Below are 14,942 nucleotides of genomic sequence, written 5' to 3'. Positions count from 1 at the left end.
GGCCGCAAGAAAAGATTTCTTTAAAAAATCTAACATGCACTTTTGAATTAATTCCCGCCCTAGCAACATGCTTGCCAACTCTCGTGATCTTTCCCAGAAACACCTGAATACCAGTGCCCCTCCCGATAATCTCCCTGGGCAATCATTCTCCCAGTTTTCACCCCGGACAACAATATAATCATTCTCTCGGTTTTGACCCGGACAACAATGTTAAGAGCGTGCCTTGATGGCACTGTCTTTAACGTCCTCTATAACCTGCTGTCTCTCCCGCTTTTTCCACCATACAAACAGTGTGCCGGCCCAGTCACATATTGTATGAGGCTTCTGTATATTGTAGCCAAGAAGAGTTAGGGCTGCATGGGATTCTGGGTATTTGTTCTGTTGTGTTTATGTTGTGTTACGGTGCGGATGTTCTCCCAAAATGTGTTTGTCATTCTTGTTTGGTGTGGGTTCATAGTGTGGCGCATATTTGTAACAGTGTTAAAGTTGTTTATATGGCCACCCTCAGTGTGACCTGTGTGGCTGTTGATCAACTATGTCTTGCAGTCGCTTACTGCGTCTACAGAAGCCAAATACAACATGTAACAGGGCTGGCACGTTGTTTGTACAGGTTATAGAGGACGCTAAAGACAGTGCCTCCACGGTGCCCCTTTAATAATGGTATTTGAGTAAAATTCGGGAGAATGATTACCCCTGGAGGGGCACTGAAGATTGGGAGTCTCCTGGAAAATTTGAGGGTATGCAAGTATGACGCTGTAAAGCGGCATTCATATAAAACTTGCGGGCCGCACCAACATAACATTTTCATATTAAGGTGCGGGCCGCAAAATAACGTCTCGCGGGCCGCAATTGTGTGTGTTTGAGACCCCTGCTATAGAGTATCTTATTCACCATTTGATTGGCAGCAGTTAACGGGTTATGTTTAAAAGCTCATACCATATTCTTCCCTGCTTGGCACTCTGCATCAAAGGTTAGAAATGGGGGTTAAATCACCAAAAATGATTCCCGGCCGCTGCTGCTCACTGTTCCCCTCACCTCCCAGGGGGTGAACAATGGGATGGATCAAATGCAGAGGACAAATTTCACCACACTTAGTGTGTGTGTGACAATCATTGGTACTTTAACTTAATGACGCGGGTACTTTAGCTAGTATAGTAGAAGTTTTCAATATTTGGGCTAATCAGAAGTCTAGATTATGACTCGGAGAGAGTAGGACAGACACAATTAAATACTTTAAATTATACTGGTGTTATTTAAACATGTACAGTGCAACAACTGGTGGACAGACATTAATAGGAATGGCCATTCAAAACAAACGAAAAAAACAGAAAGGAATCTCAACAAACAATGTTGGTTTAGTTCAGGTAATTCAAAAAAAGTAATATTAAAGTTCTTCAAGTTTATAGGAGCCAAATGAGACTGATCGCAGTCCATATGTGCATTCGCAGTTCATACAGCCACACGGGTTGGCGTTGTGGATATGGCAGTTTGTAGTGAAAGTTCAGTTTATGGGCAGGTTGTGTATGAGGTAGTGCAAAAGGCCGCAGAGCAATGAAGTGCGAGGCAAGGGGTTCGGCTATAAGCCGCCTACCGCCCGAACAGAGCAGGTGGAGTTCAGGGGTTGAGGAGGTGGAGATCCTTGGGTTCGGGCTCGAGGCCTATCTACAGCTCGCCATCCAAGACTTAGGGACCTGGCCTACATAAACACAGGACCCGGAGTTCAATCAATGTGCGCACATAAATATCAACATTAAGTCATCTATCGTTCGAACTTCAATAAATAAATTACACTTATTATTATCATTATTAGCGATTATACTGCTAACATGAACAATATTAAATAATCACATGTATGTACAAAATAACAAACACGACAGTACACAGTGTTGTCACTATGTCAGGTGTAACCGCGCTCCTTCGGCAATTGTGCCTATGAACTTCATAGGCACAATTGTTTATACATACCCGTAGGTATGTATAAACTCCATTTCCATATGAGTTGGGAAATTGTGTTAGATGTAAATATAAACGGAATTCAATGATTTGCAAATTATTTTCAACCCATATTCAGTTGAATGCACTACAAAGACAACATATTTGATGTTCAAACTGATTAACATTTTTTTGGGGGTCAAATATTCATTAACTTTAGAATTTGATGACAGCATCACGTGACAAAGAAGTTGGGAAAGGTGGCAATAAATACTGGTAAAGTTGAGGAATTCTCATCAAACACTTATTTTGAACGTCCCACAGGTGTGCAGGCTAATTGGGAACAGGTGGGTGCAAAGATTGGGTATAAAAACAGCTTCCCAAAAAATGATTAGTCTTTCACAAGAAAAGATGGGCGAGGTACACCCCTTTGTTCACAACTGCGTGAGCAAATAGTCAAACAGTTTAAGAACAAGGTTTCTTAAAGTGCAATTGCAAAAAATTTAGCGATTTCAAAATCTACGGTCCATAATATCATCAAAAGGTTCAGAGAATCTGGAGAAATCACTCCATGTAAGCGGCATGGCTGGAAACCTACATTGAATGACCGTGACCTTCGATCCCTTAGTTCCACCGTATCAAAAACCGACATCAATCTCTAAAGGATATCATCACATGGGCTCAGGAACACTACAGAAAACCACTGTCACTAAATACAGTTTGTCGCTACATCTGTAAGTGCAAGTTAAAGCTCTACTATGCAAAGCGAAAGCCATTGATCAACAACATCCAGAAACGCTGCTGGCCTCTCTGGGCCCGTGATCATCTAAATTGGACTGACGCTAAGTGGAAAAGTGTTCTGTGGTCTGATGAGTCCACATTTCAATTTGTTTTTGGGGAAGCGAACCATCCAGACTGTTATCGACACAAAGTTCAAAAGCCAGCATCTGTGATGGTATGGGGGTGCATTAGTGGCCAATGCATGGGTAACTTACACATCTGTGAAGGCACCATTAATGCTGAAAGGTACGTACAGGTTTTGGAACAACATATGCTGCCATCTAAGCGCCGTCTTTTTCATGGACGCCCCTGCTTATTTCAGCAATACAACGCCAAGGCACGTGTTACAACAGCGTGGTTTCGGAGTAAAAGAGTGCGGGTACTTTCCTGGCCCGCCTGCAGTCCAGACATGTCTCAGATCGAAAATGTGTGGCGCATTATGAAGCGTAAAATACGACAGCGGAGATCCCGGACTGTTGAACGACTAAAGCTCTACATAAAACAAGAATGGGAAAGAATTCCACTTACAAAGCTTCAACAATTAGTTTCCTCAGTTCCCAAACGTTTATTGAGTGTTGTTAAAAGAAAAGGTGATGTAACACAGTGCTGAACATGCCCTTTCCCAATTACTTTGATACATGTTGCAGCCATGAAATTCTAAGTTAATTATTATTTGCAAAAAAGAAAAAAATAAAGTTTATGAGTTTAAACATCAAATATCTTGTCTTTGTAGTGCATTCAACTGAATAAGTGTTGAAAAGGATTCGCAAATCATTGTATTCCATTTATATTTACATCTAACACAATTTCCCAACTCATATGGAAATGGAGTTTGTATATATATCCCCTCAACTGGCAAGATAGCTCTGGTGGGGTGTGGTTAGGGGTGTTGCCGCTTTGACATAATCGAATAGTTTGCCTAATCTGATATGATGATATGATTTTCTTAAAAAATGTTTTTTAAATAGCGTTTTTTACAATTGACTGTCCTTACTTTTATCGTAATTTGTGAAACTTTAATTATTTTCTAAAATGTGCTTTATGAATAAAGTCGATTAGATTGAATAAAAAGGCTTGAAAAATGTATACATACTGTACATTTGAAACAAAATCTGTTATTGATTAGTAAAAACATTAATTTGTGTGCGGTTTTTCCATATTTTCCATTGCTGTTGCTTATTTTACAACGTACTTTGAATTTTTCATATTTTTGAACACTTTAATGAGTTGGACCCTTTCGGATCCCTAATCATTTTAGTATGATTTGTTTTTAAGTGTCATCGTTCAAAAAATAATAATGAATTAAAATCAATGGTGTTATGAGTTTTTGACCTTTTTAAAGGCTCCAATTATAATATAATCTTAAATATTCAACTTTTATTGAGTGAAAATATTGCATATTTTGTTTTTTCCATAAAAAACAGGGTTTTCTTTGACAAAAAGAGCATACAACTTAAATCTTTAAATCAATGTATTGACAGATAGACTTAATGTCGATCTAGAAATTTAAAACTTGAATAATAAAAAATTATAATAATACTTTTATTTTTTTTTTTACCAAAACCCTTTGGGGTCCATGGGATGATGTCTGAGTGGAGGCCTAAATGTATATTTTTCATACATATATTGTATTGGTTTTCAAAATAAAAAATATCAAAATAGCCCCCACTTGCTTTGATTTTTCAGTGTGCGGCCCTTGGTGGAAAAAGTTTAGACACCCCTGCTTTAAGCAGATACCTCGTGGGCTCGTGTGTTTTAGGCAGTATATCTCGCCCTCCCATTATATCCTGGTTTTTAGCACGTAATAAGGTAAAAAACCCAAAGACATAGTAATACACGAACACGCGTTAGTGCTGTGTGTTTTTAGCGACCGATAACAATTTGTCTAACTAACATTTGCTCTCATTGAATGTATATCCTATCATAATAATAACGTGGCTGCAAATTGTTAGTTGTTTCTTTGGGACTGCTTTAATTTGTTTGCACGTTCTCCCTGTGTGTACATGTGCACGAGACAGCGGTAAAATTCCTTGGCCTGGCAAGCAATTTTTGTTCAGTAAAATTAATAATTGTGAAAACTAGAGACATTTAAAAACACATATCTGGTATCAGTGAGGTGCTGTCAGAGGAGGCAAGTGAGGCAGTGCCTCACCCACCACCAGGTGGCTTAACCATGAGATGTTCCAAAACGAAGAAATAAAATAAAATAAGTTTTAATATTTCTCTTTTGATTTATGCTTTCTATGTCATTTTGGTGTGGTTCCTGTATATTTTGATTATTTTCATGGTCGAAATGGCGGAAATTCCATGTTTCCTGATCTTTACAATGCAGCAGATGAGATGTGAGGCAGACACAGGCGGTGCCTCCACGGCTACACACAGTGTGTATTGGGCGTGCGTGCAAGGGGGCGCATGCCTGTTGCCAGGTGGAAAAGGCAGGTCTTGAGGCAGCAAGTACTTCTGCCTCAAGGTAGGGGGTGATATATTGTCACGTTGCAGTTCAATGCCTCAGCAGTACTCTGACTCGCCACACTGGGAGAATTGGGGAAGCTCAAGCTAGCAGACACAGGTCTCTCCAGCAGAAGCCGGCATTTTTTTATTTTCTTTTTTTTTTATGTATTTATAACAAACATGGCATTTTTATTAGTGTAAGCCAGCGTTTGTGGGTGTTTTTATCATATGCAAAAATAATTTCTTGGAATGAAATTGAATTAAATGAATGTTTCTGCCAATATGGAGGATTATATACTGTATCCAAGATTAAATAGTTCTCTAAACTGGACTTTAAGACAAAATGAATGCGATCACACAAAGTACGTTTTCATGGAGGATAGCTATTGCTGCTTCTGATACAAATACAGAAAGGTAATATGCACTCACAATACTTGATTTATTTTGTTAAAAGCAAATGGGACCAAAAAGTATTTAATAACTTTATCAAATACTTTTTGGACCCATTCATCATATCATAATATCATTATGATAACGTTTTTATGAAAGCGAATAACTCCCTTTTTGTTTCCTGTAACTCTAATGTGCAACCTAAATCAACAATGATTAGAGCTGCACATATGAATTTAAGTAAAAAAAAAAAAAGAAGAAAAAAAAAGTATGTATGCCTCACCTGGTGTTTAGTTCACTACACGTCACTGTCTGATATGTTGTGGTAAACCACAGTGGTGTTCGTAATTTTAGTTTTTTTGGTTGCCAGTTGCAAACAGTCCCAATTTCAAAGGGCTTAGTAAACACGTGCACAGATAGACACTTAGTGGCGCTCAAGCACCTGCACATTTGTCCTACTCCACGTGACAAAAGTGCCCTTTTTGCTTAATTTTTAAGAATAACACTTACTCTCCGTATTCAATTCCCGCCAGATATGTTTTTGTATTTGAGAGGGCATATTTTACGTTCTTGTGAGAATCCCTCCCCGAACTGCTTGATGCCGTTCACAACCCCCAACAGTACTTAGTACAGTACATTACTAGTCTCCTCTGACACACAGCTTCAGACAGACCGTTAAAATGATGTTTGTGAAAATCCCTCACGTTGTTTGGTGCGAAAACTACTACAAAATTGGCTGAAAACAACATGATGCTACTGGGCTGACATTGTCACTTTCGGGACGCATAATGATGCGCGGAGATGTCACCTCCAGATGCAGTGGGACCAGACAAGCAAGATTGCAGGTAGGAGCTGGTTTTAATACAAAAAATAAAAGAACACTTGCACAAACAGAAAAGAAAGTGCGTGCCGAAAGCACGGGAAACTAGGCTAACACTAGCACTGAGTAAAAGTCTAAAATGGCGCGCGTCGAGCGCCCAAAAGCTAAGGCAGGACAAGATTATCAAAACTTGCATGTTGCATAAAGCAAGTGACGAACCCAGACCGAACAAAGGGAGGAGGCAGCTTTAAATACAGAAACAATAATCATAAACAGGTGTGCGTCAAACGGCCAGTGCAGGTGGAACAAATAAGGTAACCATGGAGACAGACTAAACAAGGAAGTGCACAAACTAATAATCGGAAGAGTCCAAAACAAACCAAGAACGCACACAAAAGGACTCAACAACCAAAATAATGTAGGCTCCGAGCGGCGGATCCTAACAGACATTTCCTAAGGAAAATAGAAACACATTTTGAAGCCTGTTTGTTGATGCCTCTCATGTTTATTTAAGTAAAAGAAGGGATATCTGTCAACATTGGCATTTCCACGTAGGGAAAATTTCCCAAGAAAATAAGAAAAATATGGGGTTTTAATTAGAGATGTCCGATATTATCGGCCGAAAAATGCTTTAAAATGTAATATCAGAAATTATCGTTTCAAAAAGTAAAATGTATGACTTTTTAAAACACTGCTGTGTACACGGACTTAGTAAGGAGTAGTACAGAGCGCCAATAAACCTTAAAGGCACTGCCTTTGCGTGCTGGCCCAGTCACATAAAATTTACGGCTTTTCACACACACAAGTGAATGCATTCATACTTGGTCAACAACCATACAGGTCACACTGAGGGTGGCCGTATACACAACTTTAACACTGTTACAAATATATGCCACACTGTGCCCTTACAGCACTAACTTTTCCGGGACGCTACAATATACACCCGCCCCTGCCCCCTACCTAGGGCTGTGCGATATATCGATATACTCAATATATCGCGGGTTTGTCTCTGTGCGATATAGAAAATGACTATATCATGATATTCGAGTATACGTTCTCACGCAGTTGCTTTTAGCTGCAGACATTAAACTGCATGCGTTTCTCACTCTTTCTTGTCCGTCCTTCTCACAGAGACTTAAAACAAGCTCACTGTGACGCTTGTGTGGCATTGTAATGCCGGATTGGTTCTTCCGGGGATGCGTCGAAGCGATGAACACAACAAGGTAAGTTATAAATGGATTTATTAAATAATAAAAGGCTAGAAACAAAAACACTGCTGTAAAGAGAAGGCAAACCAAAAACAGAAAAACAATTCCACAGCATGTGAGCTGGAATAAACAAATGGCTTAGCGTAAAAGCTAGCGAGAATATACATACAAAGATGAAGGTCGAGAGTCGTCACTGTTGCGCGTGGGCAAATTAGGATCCGAGACTGAACAAAGAAAAGAGGAAAGCTTATATAGGGAGAAATCAAGGAGAACCAGGTGTGTAGAAAACGAGGAGCAGGTGAAATCAATGTGTAACCATGGTAACGGACTAAACAGGAAGTAAGTGGGTCAGAAGAGAATGAAACAAAGATGGAAAAATAAACATGTGAAGATCTGAGTCACAGATCGCAACAGTATTCCCCCCCCCAAAAAGACAGATTCCAGATGTCTCAAAGAAAACAAAAACAAATAAGAAACAACTTGAACCCCCTCCCCAAAAACAGAGTCCACAAACGAAGGGAGGGCGGAGGGAGGCCACGGTGGAGGGTCGCCAAGTCGTGTGTCCCCGAATCCACCGAGGACAAGTCAAGTGGCGGCGGCGGATGGAACGCCGCTGCCGAAAAAGTTTTGGCGGGCGACCTCGAAAAGGCCACATTAGTGGCCGCATCGCAGGATGAGGTGCCCGGCGAGGCGGACGACCCGGGCACGGCCACATCCGTGGCCGACATGGAGGAGGGAGTGTCTGGCGAGGAGGATGACCTCGCAGAGGCCACGCCCGTGATCGACGTGGTGGACGACGCCTCAGCACCGAAATCCCAGCAGGCTTGGAAGCAGCAGACGAGGGTGCGGGGACTGCAGCCAAAGCAGGCCCGAGTGCAGCTGGCGAGGATGATGCGGGTGCTGCAGCTGGCGAGGATGATGCGGGTGCTGCAGCCGCAGGAGTCGTCGGAGGCGGCCTGGGAGCCGCAGGAGTCGTCGGAGGCGGCCTGGGAGCCGCAGGAGTCGTCGGAGGCGGCCTGGGAGCCGCAGGAGTCGTCGGAGGCGGCCTGGGAGCCGCAGGAGTCGTGACTGGTGTGAGCTCCAGCCTCATCGTCGGCGCCGGTGTGGGCTCCAGCTTCTTCGTCGGCAGTGCTTGGCGGCGTGGAGCTGGTACCGGCGCTTGTCGAGGAGCTGGCACTGGAGTGGGCTCCAGCCCTGTCGACATAGGTGAAGGTTCCAGCCCCGTCGTCGACGCTGGTGTGGGCTCCAGCCCCGTCGTCGACGCTGGTGTGGGCTCCAGCCCCGTCGTCGGCGGTGCTTGGCGGCGCGGAGCTGGTACCGGCGCTTGGCGGCGTGGAGCTGGTACCGGCGCTTGGCGGCGTGGAGCTGGTACTGGAGTAGGCTCCAGCTCTGGAGCTGGTACTGGAGTGGGCTCCAGGCTAAAGTCTGTAACTGGTATGAGAACCAGTTCTGGGTCGGAGGCTGGTGTGAGAACCAGGTGGGAGTCTAATTCTGGCTTGAAAACCAGGCGAGAGTCATGTGCTGGTGTGAGAACCAGACTGGGAGCAGTGCAGAACACCGGTGGTGGAGGATGTGCTGGAGGTAATGACCTCGCGAGTCCGAACACCGGTGGAGGAGGTCTACAAGGCCGTTGAGACTTGGCCGGGGGAAAAACAGGTGGAGGAGGTCTACAAGGCCGTTGAGACTTGGCCAGGGGAAAAACAGGTGGAGGAGGTCTACAAGGCCGTTGAGACTTGGCCGGGGGAAACACAGGTGGAGGAGGTCTAGGAGGAGCTAGCGGTTTAACGGGCCGAAAAACAGGTAAGGGTGGCCTCATAGGAGGTTGCGGTTTGACAGTTTTAAGAAATGGTAGCGTCTGCGCTACCTCCGCAACACAGCTATAGGCCATAGCCCCCCCCTCCAGACGGGAATCCCAGACCCGTTCCCTGTGGTCAGGGACTGACCATAAGGGAGGGTGGTGGGAGGTTTGGAGGCGGGCAGACTCCTCCCCTCTATATTGTCCAGAGTGTCCCTTTGAAAAGGGAGAAAAAACCTTGGACTTGGGCTGGGAATGAGGTTTTACAGGTGGAGTTGAAGAAAAACTAGGTGACTGAGGTTGACTAGAATAATGAGAAAAAATATCCTGATAATTACGTATTTTATCATAAATGTTATTGATATTCGAAAAAGGTTGGGAATGAGAATTACTGTCCACAATATAAAAATCTTCTGAAAAAATGTCATCAACAGAGGCCGGTGTTGCGTCACCGGTGGGCGTTCCCCAATTGACGTCATCGCTTGTGTCAGAAAAAGTGTCATGGCAGCTTAAGGAATGATTTGAAAAAAAACAAGCAGGATTACCGGTAATGACGGGTGAATCCTGGACGGGGTGAAACTTGCTGTGTCCATGGGGAGGAATAAGTGGTGCTGGAACATTACTGCCGTGCGGGGGGCCTCTCCACTGGACCCCCCGCCTCTTCGGGGCAGCGCGAACGGCTTCGGAGGGGACTTCAGGCCCACAGTCAAGTCTTTCCTGCTCCCAAGCCACGAGCTCCAACCACAAACCCAAGTCGAAGGGTTCCTCCCGTGGTTTCGACGCGGAAAAACATTTTGATGCTCGGATCCTACTGTGACGCTTGTGTGGCATTGTAATGCCGGATTGGTTCTTCCGGGGATGCGTCGAAGCGATGAACACAACAAGGTAAGTTATAAATGGATTTATTAAATAATAAAAGGCTAGAAACAAAAACACTGCTGTAAAGAGAAGGCAAACCAAAAACAGAAAAACAATTCCACAGCATGTGAGCTGGAATAAACAAATGGCTTAGCGTAAAAGCTAGCGAGAATATACATACAAAGATGAAGGTCGAGAGTCGTCACTGTTGCGCGTGGGCAAATTAGGATCCGAGACTGAACAAAGAAAAGAGGAAAGCTTATATAGGGAGAAATCAAGGAGAACCAGGTGTGTAGAAAACGAGGAGCAGGTGAAATCAATGTGTAACCATGGTAACGGACTAAACAGGAAGTAAGTGGGTCAGAAGAGAATGAAACAAAGATGGAAAAATAAACATGTGAAGATCTGAGTCACAGATCGCAACACTCACCTTCTTACACACGTCACATACTGTCAGGTGAGCAACGTCAAACGCTCATGTGGAGCAGACAGGTAGCGACATGGTAACTTTAGCGGTAATGCTAGCGAAGTGTTGCGAGTGGTAATACGAAAGAGAGAGGTGCACATCTGGTAACAAATGAAGGAGGGATTACTTCCCAAGAAAAACAACAGGGGCGGTGGTTTGGCTTCAAGCAGGAATATGTTCAACATTTATGCGGCAGAAGTGTTTCTACAAAAAGTAGCACTACTGCTAATTTGTAGCATCATTTGAAAAGTCACCCGCGAGAGAATTAAGAGTGCTTACTCCGCATGTCAACAGCTCCATTCAGAGCCCCACCCACAAAATGCCGAAGCAACAATTTCCACATCAACACCGTAGGACACACACTATTTGATTTCCTATTATGCAGCTCATTTTTATTTGACACTTATTGAAATATCTTGTGTGACATCATTCACAAAAGTGCACTTTATTTGTTTTAAACTATTGTCGTAGCGTTCTGTACAAACAGTACACTTTAATTTAGTGTTGTTTTGATATTTCATCTTAGTGACATCGTGCACAAAAGTGCACTCATAGCTTGTTTTAAAATGTCTCTGAAAATCTTGAACTTTCTTTTTTGGAAATGACATGAATGTTTGTGCCACTGCTTAATAACTGTTTAGTAAATACAGTTTTGGTCAATTGACTTAGTTGTGATTTCCCTCTCTGCATGAAGGTTTAAAATGAGCATATATTAATGTAGTATGAACACAAACGTTTTAATGTAAACACATAGAATCCTCATACACTGTGATTATATGCATCAAGTGTTTATTCAAGGCTAAGGCAAAATATCGAGATATATATTTTTTATCGCGATATGGCCCCAATATATTAATAAAAGGCCATATCGCCCAGCCCTATGCAACACCAATAATAATTAGGACCAAACACACCAGCTATATTATTAACAAGATAATTCTTCCTTTACAAAGACACCAATGTTCACATTTAATGGTGTCTAATTGAACTAGACTGACCATACGTCCTCTTTTCCCGAGCGGAGTTAAATGCCTCAAATGTCCGGCGTTTTGTGTCAAGGTTGCGTGTATTTTCAATGTATGTACAGGGTTAAGAGGGGTTATAACAAAAATTGTGAAGGTGTGCGCACGCAACAACATTCGTGAGGGAGGGGCAGAGACAGAGAGAGCAAGGCAGTGAATGGATTGTCAATCAAGGCATACTTGATAACAGCCATACAGGTCACACTGAGGGTGGCGGTATAAACAACTTTAACACTGTTACAAATATGCGCCACAATGTGAAACCACACCAAACAGAAATGACAAACATTTCGTGAGAACATCCGCACCATAACACAACACAAACACAACAGAAAAAATACCCAGAACCCCTTGCAACACTAACTCTTCCGGGATGCTACAATATACACCCCCGTGACTCCTTACCCCCCCACCTCAACCCCGATTACTTCACATCAAATATTTCACTTTGAAAAATATTTTTGGTGGAAGATTTTGCACATTTTGTGTGTATGCCATAAAAAAACAGTTTTGTTTGACAAAAGAGGACGGAAAACAAACAAGCAAAAAAACAGCCTAAGATAAACTAAAACATTTTGAAATGGGGAATAGATCTGAGGTTGATAGATAGATAGATAGATAGATAGATAGATAGATAGATAGATAGATAGATAGATAGATAGATAGATAGATAGATAGATAGATAGATAGATAGATAGTAGTACTTTATTGATTCCTTCAGGAGAGTTCCTTCAGGAAAATTAAAATTCCAGCAGCAGTGTACAGAGTTGAGATCAATTTAAAGAAAAAAGTAAAAAGTAAATAATGGGGGTTTAAAAGGAAACAAAATAGAGAAATATTACAAAAAGAATAAAAACAATGGGAATAACAATATAACAGTAAAATAAGAATATAACAAGACAAAGTAGGCAGTAGTGACCATGTTATGAAAACGTATTGCACTGTTAATGTTTTTCATCCCCTATCATCCTAATACCCCCTGTCCCCCGTCCCAGAGAGGAGTTGTACAGTCTAATGGCGTGTGGGACAAAGGAGTTCTTGAGTCTATTTGTCCTGCACTTGGGATGAAGCAGTCTAGCACTGAACAGGCTCCTCTGGCTACTGATAACACTATGCAGAGGGTGACTGACATCATCCAGGATGCTCACTAGTTTGTCCACAGTCCTCTTCTCTGCCACCGTCACCAGTGAGTCCAGTTTAATTCCGATTGTAGAACCGGCCCCCCTGATCAGTTTCTCAAGTCTGGAGCTGTCCTTCTTAGATGTACTGCCCCCCCAGCACACTACCATGTAGAACAGAACACTGGCAACCACAGACTGGTAGTACATCCACAGGAGTTTTCTACAAATGTTGAAGGAGTGCAGTCTCCTGAGGAAGTACAGCCAGCTCTGTCCTTTCTTGTACTGGTGGTCCGTGTTAACAGTCCAGTCCAGCTTATTGTCCACCCAAACCCAGAGGTACTTGAATGAGTCCACGGTCTGTACCTCAACTCCAGACTCCAGAGATTTAAGCGTTGAATATAAAATGATTGTAGGCCTTGGCACACCATTATCATCATTTCATGCCCAAAGCAAAATACTTTTTACACTTTTAAACTGAAATAAATACACCTACAACTTATTAAATAAAAACATAGAAAAAAAAACTAACAGCAGCGGTAAAGTTTAGATCCATGAAGGAAAGAAGAAAGTGAATAAATGTTTATAACTGAATACATTTACATATGTGTACACATTTGTTTTTTGTTTTTATTATTCTTTTTAATGAATTAAGTAACAATTCTGACAACCTTTTTCCAAAATACGACAATGAGGATAATGCATACGTTTATCATTTGTTTTCAAAACATTTACAAAAAAGTGGGACCCCAAAAATTTACTGTGGGACCCCAGATTTATGACTTGATGGGGTCCATGGGACCCCATTTTGAAAATTCCTAGCGCCAAAACTGCTGTCAACAGAGGAGGAAAAACAATATTTAAATAAATATATTATTTATAAAGCAAATTCAAATATTATTGGCAAAACATCACCAAGTCCCAGCAATGGCGCTTTTTTGTGTTCTCTTTTTAGGATGTCACAACTTATTTGAAATAAATTGAAGGATATATTCTAACTTAAACCTACTATCGTTCACAAACATGGTGTCAATGATAATATTTCTTATTGTACAATGTGACAAATATGAACATTATTTCTATCCATCTTTAAAGGACATAAAGCGTAAGAATATATTAGAAGACGATGCACAAAATATTAGCCAAACTCACCTCCTGTCACAATCAAGGAAAGAGGAAGGCGGGCAGTTTCCTTTTCCGGTCAAGTGACCTCAATTATCCAATCAGAGCTCGAGAGATATATGCATTGTAGCACCAATCATTGTTTAAATGGGTTAAACGCTCTTATAATGAACCATATTATCTACACTTTAAATTTGTTTTTACATAGGAATCTGCAATTTAGTCGTATATTTTCTTTACAAATTTTATTTAGCATGGGTTTTAAATGTTATACTAAATAATATTGAAATTTTCTTCAATGGTATTCTTTATTTGGACACACGGGGGTGCTAATGTAGCGTTATATGAAGCGATCAGGTTGACCCGCTTATTTTTCTTTAATGAACATCCATCCATCCAATTTTCTGCCGCTTGTCCTTTCATACAATTAAATACAATTAAAAAAAACATACACAAATAAATAATGAATTGAAAAAAAAGTACAAATCTAATGGAAACAAAACAATGAATGAAAATGAAAAAAGTACAGAACAATAGAGTTTATGATTATTCGTGACTATTATGACACTTGACTGCTTAAAAGTCGGAAAGAAAAGTTTTGGATTTAGTTTAATGCGTGGGGTCATGTGGCTCTTTAGCGCCGCCCTAGTGGCTCCCTGGGACATTTTTAAAAAAGGACTAAAAATTGAAAAAAATGGGGGGGCAATTTTTTTGTTTAAAGGCCTAGTGAAACCCACTACTACCAACCACGCAGTCTGATAGTTTATATATCAATGATGAAATATTAACATTGCAACACATGCCAATACGGCCGGTTTAGTTTACTAAATTACAGTTTTAAATTTCCCGCGGAGTTTCTTGTTGAAAACGTCGGTATGATGACGCGTATCATGACGCGTGTTTGTGACGTCTCGGGTTGTAGCGGATATATTAGCCCAGCACCACTTAGGGCTTAAAAGTTGTCTCTTTTAATCGCATAA

General features: G+C 41.6%; 1 protein-coding gene across 1 annotated transcript in view; it reads right to left on the bottom strand.

Moving 5' to 3' along the window:
- The window catches only part of shc3 (SHC (Src homology 2 domain containing) transforming protein 3), a 53,825-nt gene extending 39,742 nt beyond the window's left edge, over window positions 1–14,083 (bottom strand). Inside the window, exon 1 of the mRNA XM_061876479.1 lies at window positions 13,993–14,083. The gene's annotated coding sequence lies outside the window, so the exon portion shown is untranslated. The remainder of the gene's footprint in view (window positions 1–13,992) is intronic.
- Window positions 14,084–14,942: the final 859 nt, after the last annotated feature.

The sequence above is a fragment of the Nerophis ophidion genome, linkage group LG17, assembly GCF_033978795.1.
Source record: "Nerophis ophidion isolate RoL-2023_Sa linkage group LG17, RoL_Noph_v1.0, whole genome shotgun sequence".
Classification (NCBI taxonomy): domain Eukaryota; kingdom Metazoa; phylum Chordata; class Actinopteri; order Syngnathiformes; family Syngnathidae; genus Nerophis; species Nerophis ophidion.
The sequence above is the reverse complement of the archived record's forward strand: the minus strand, read 5'-3'. Positions and strand labels throughout refer to the sequence as shown.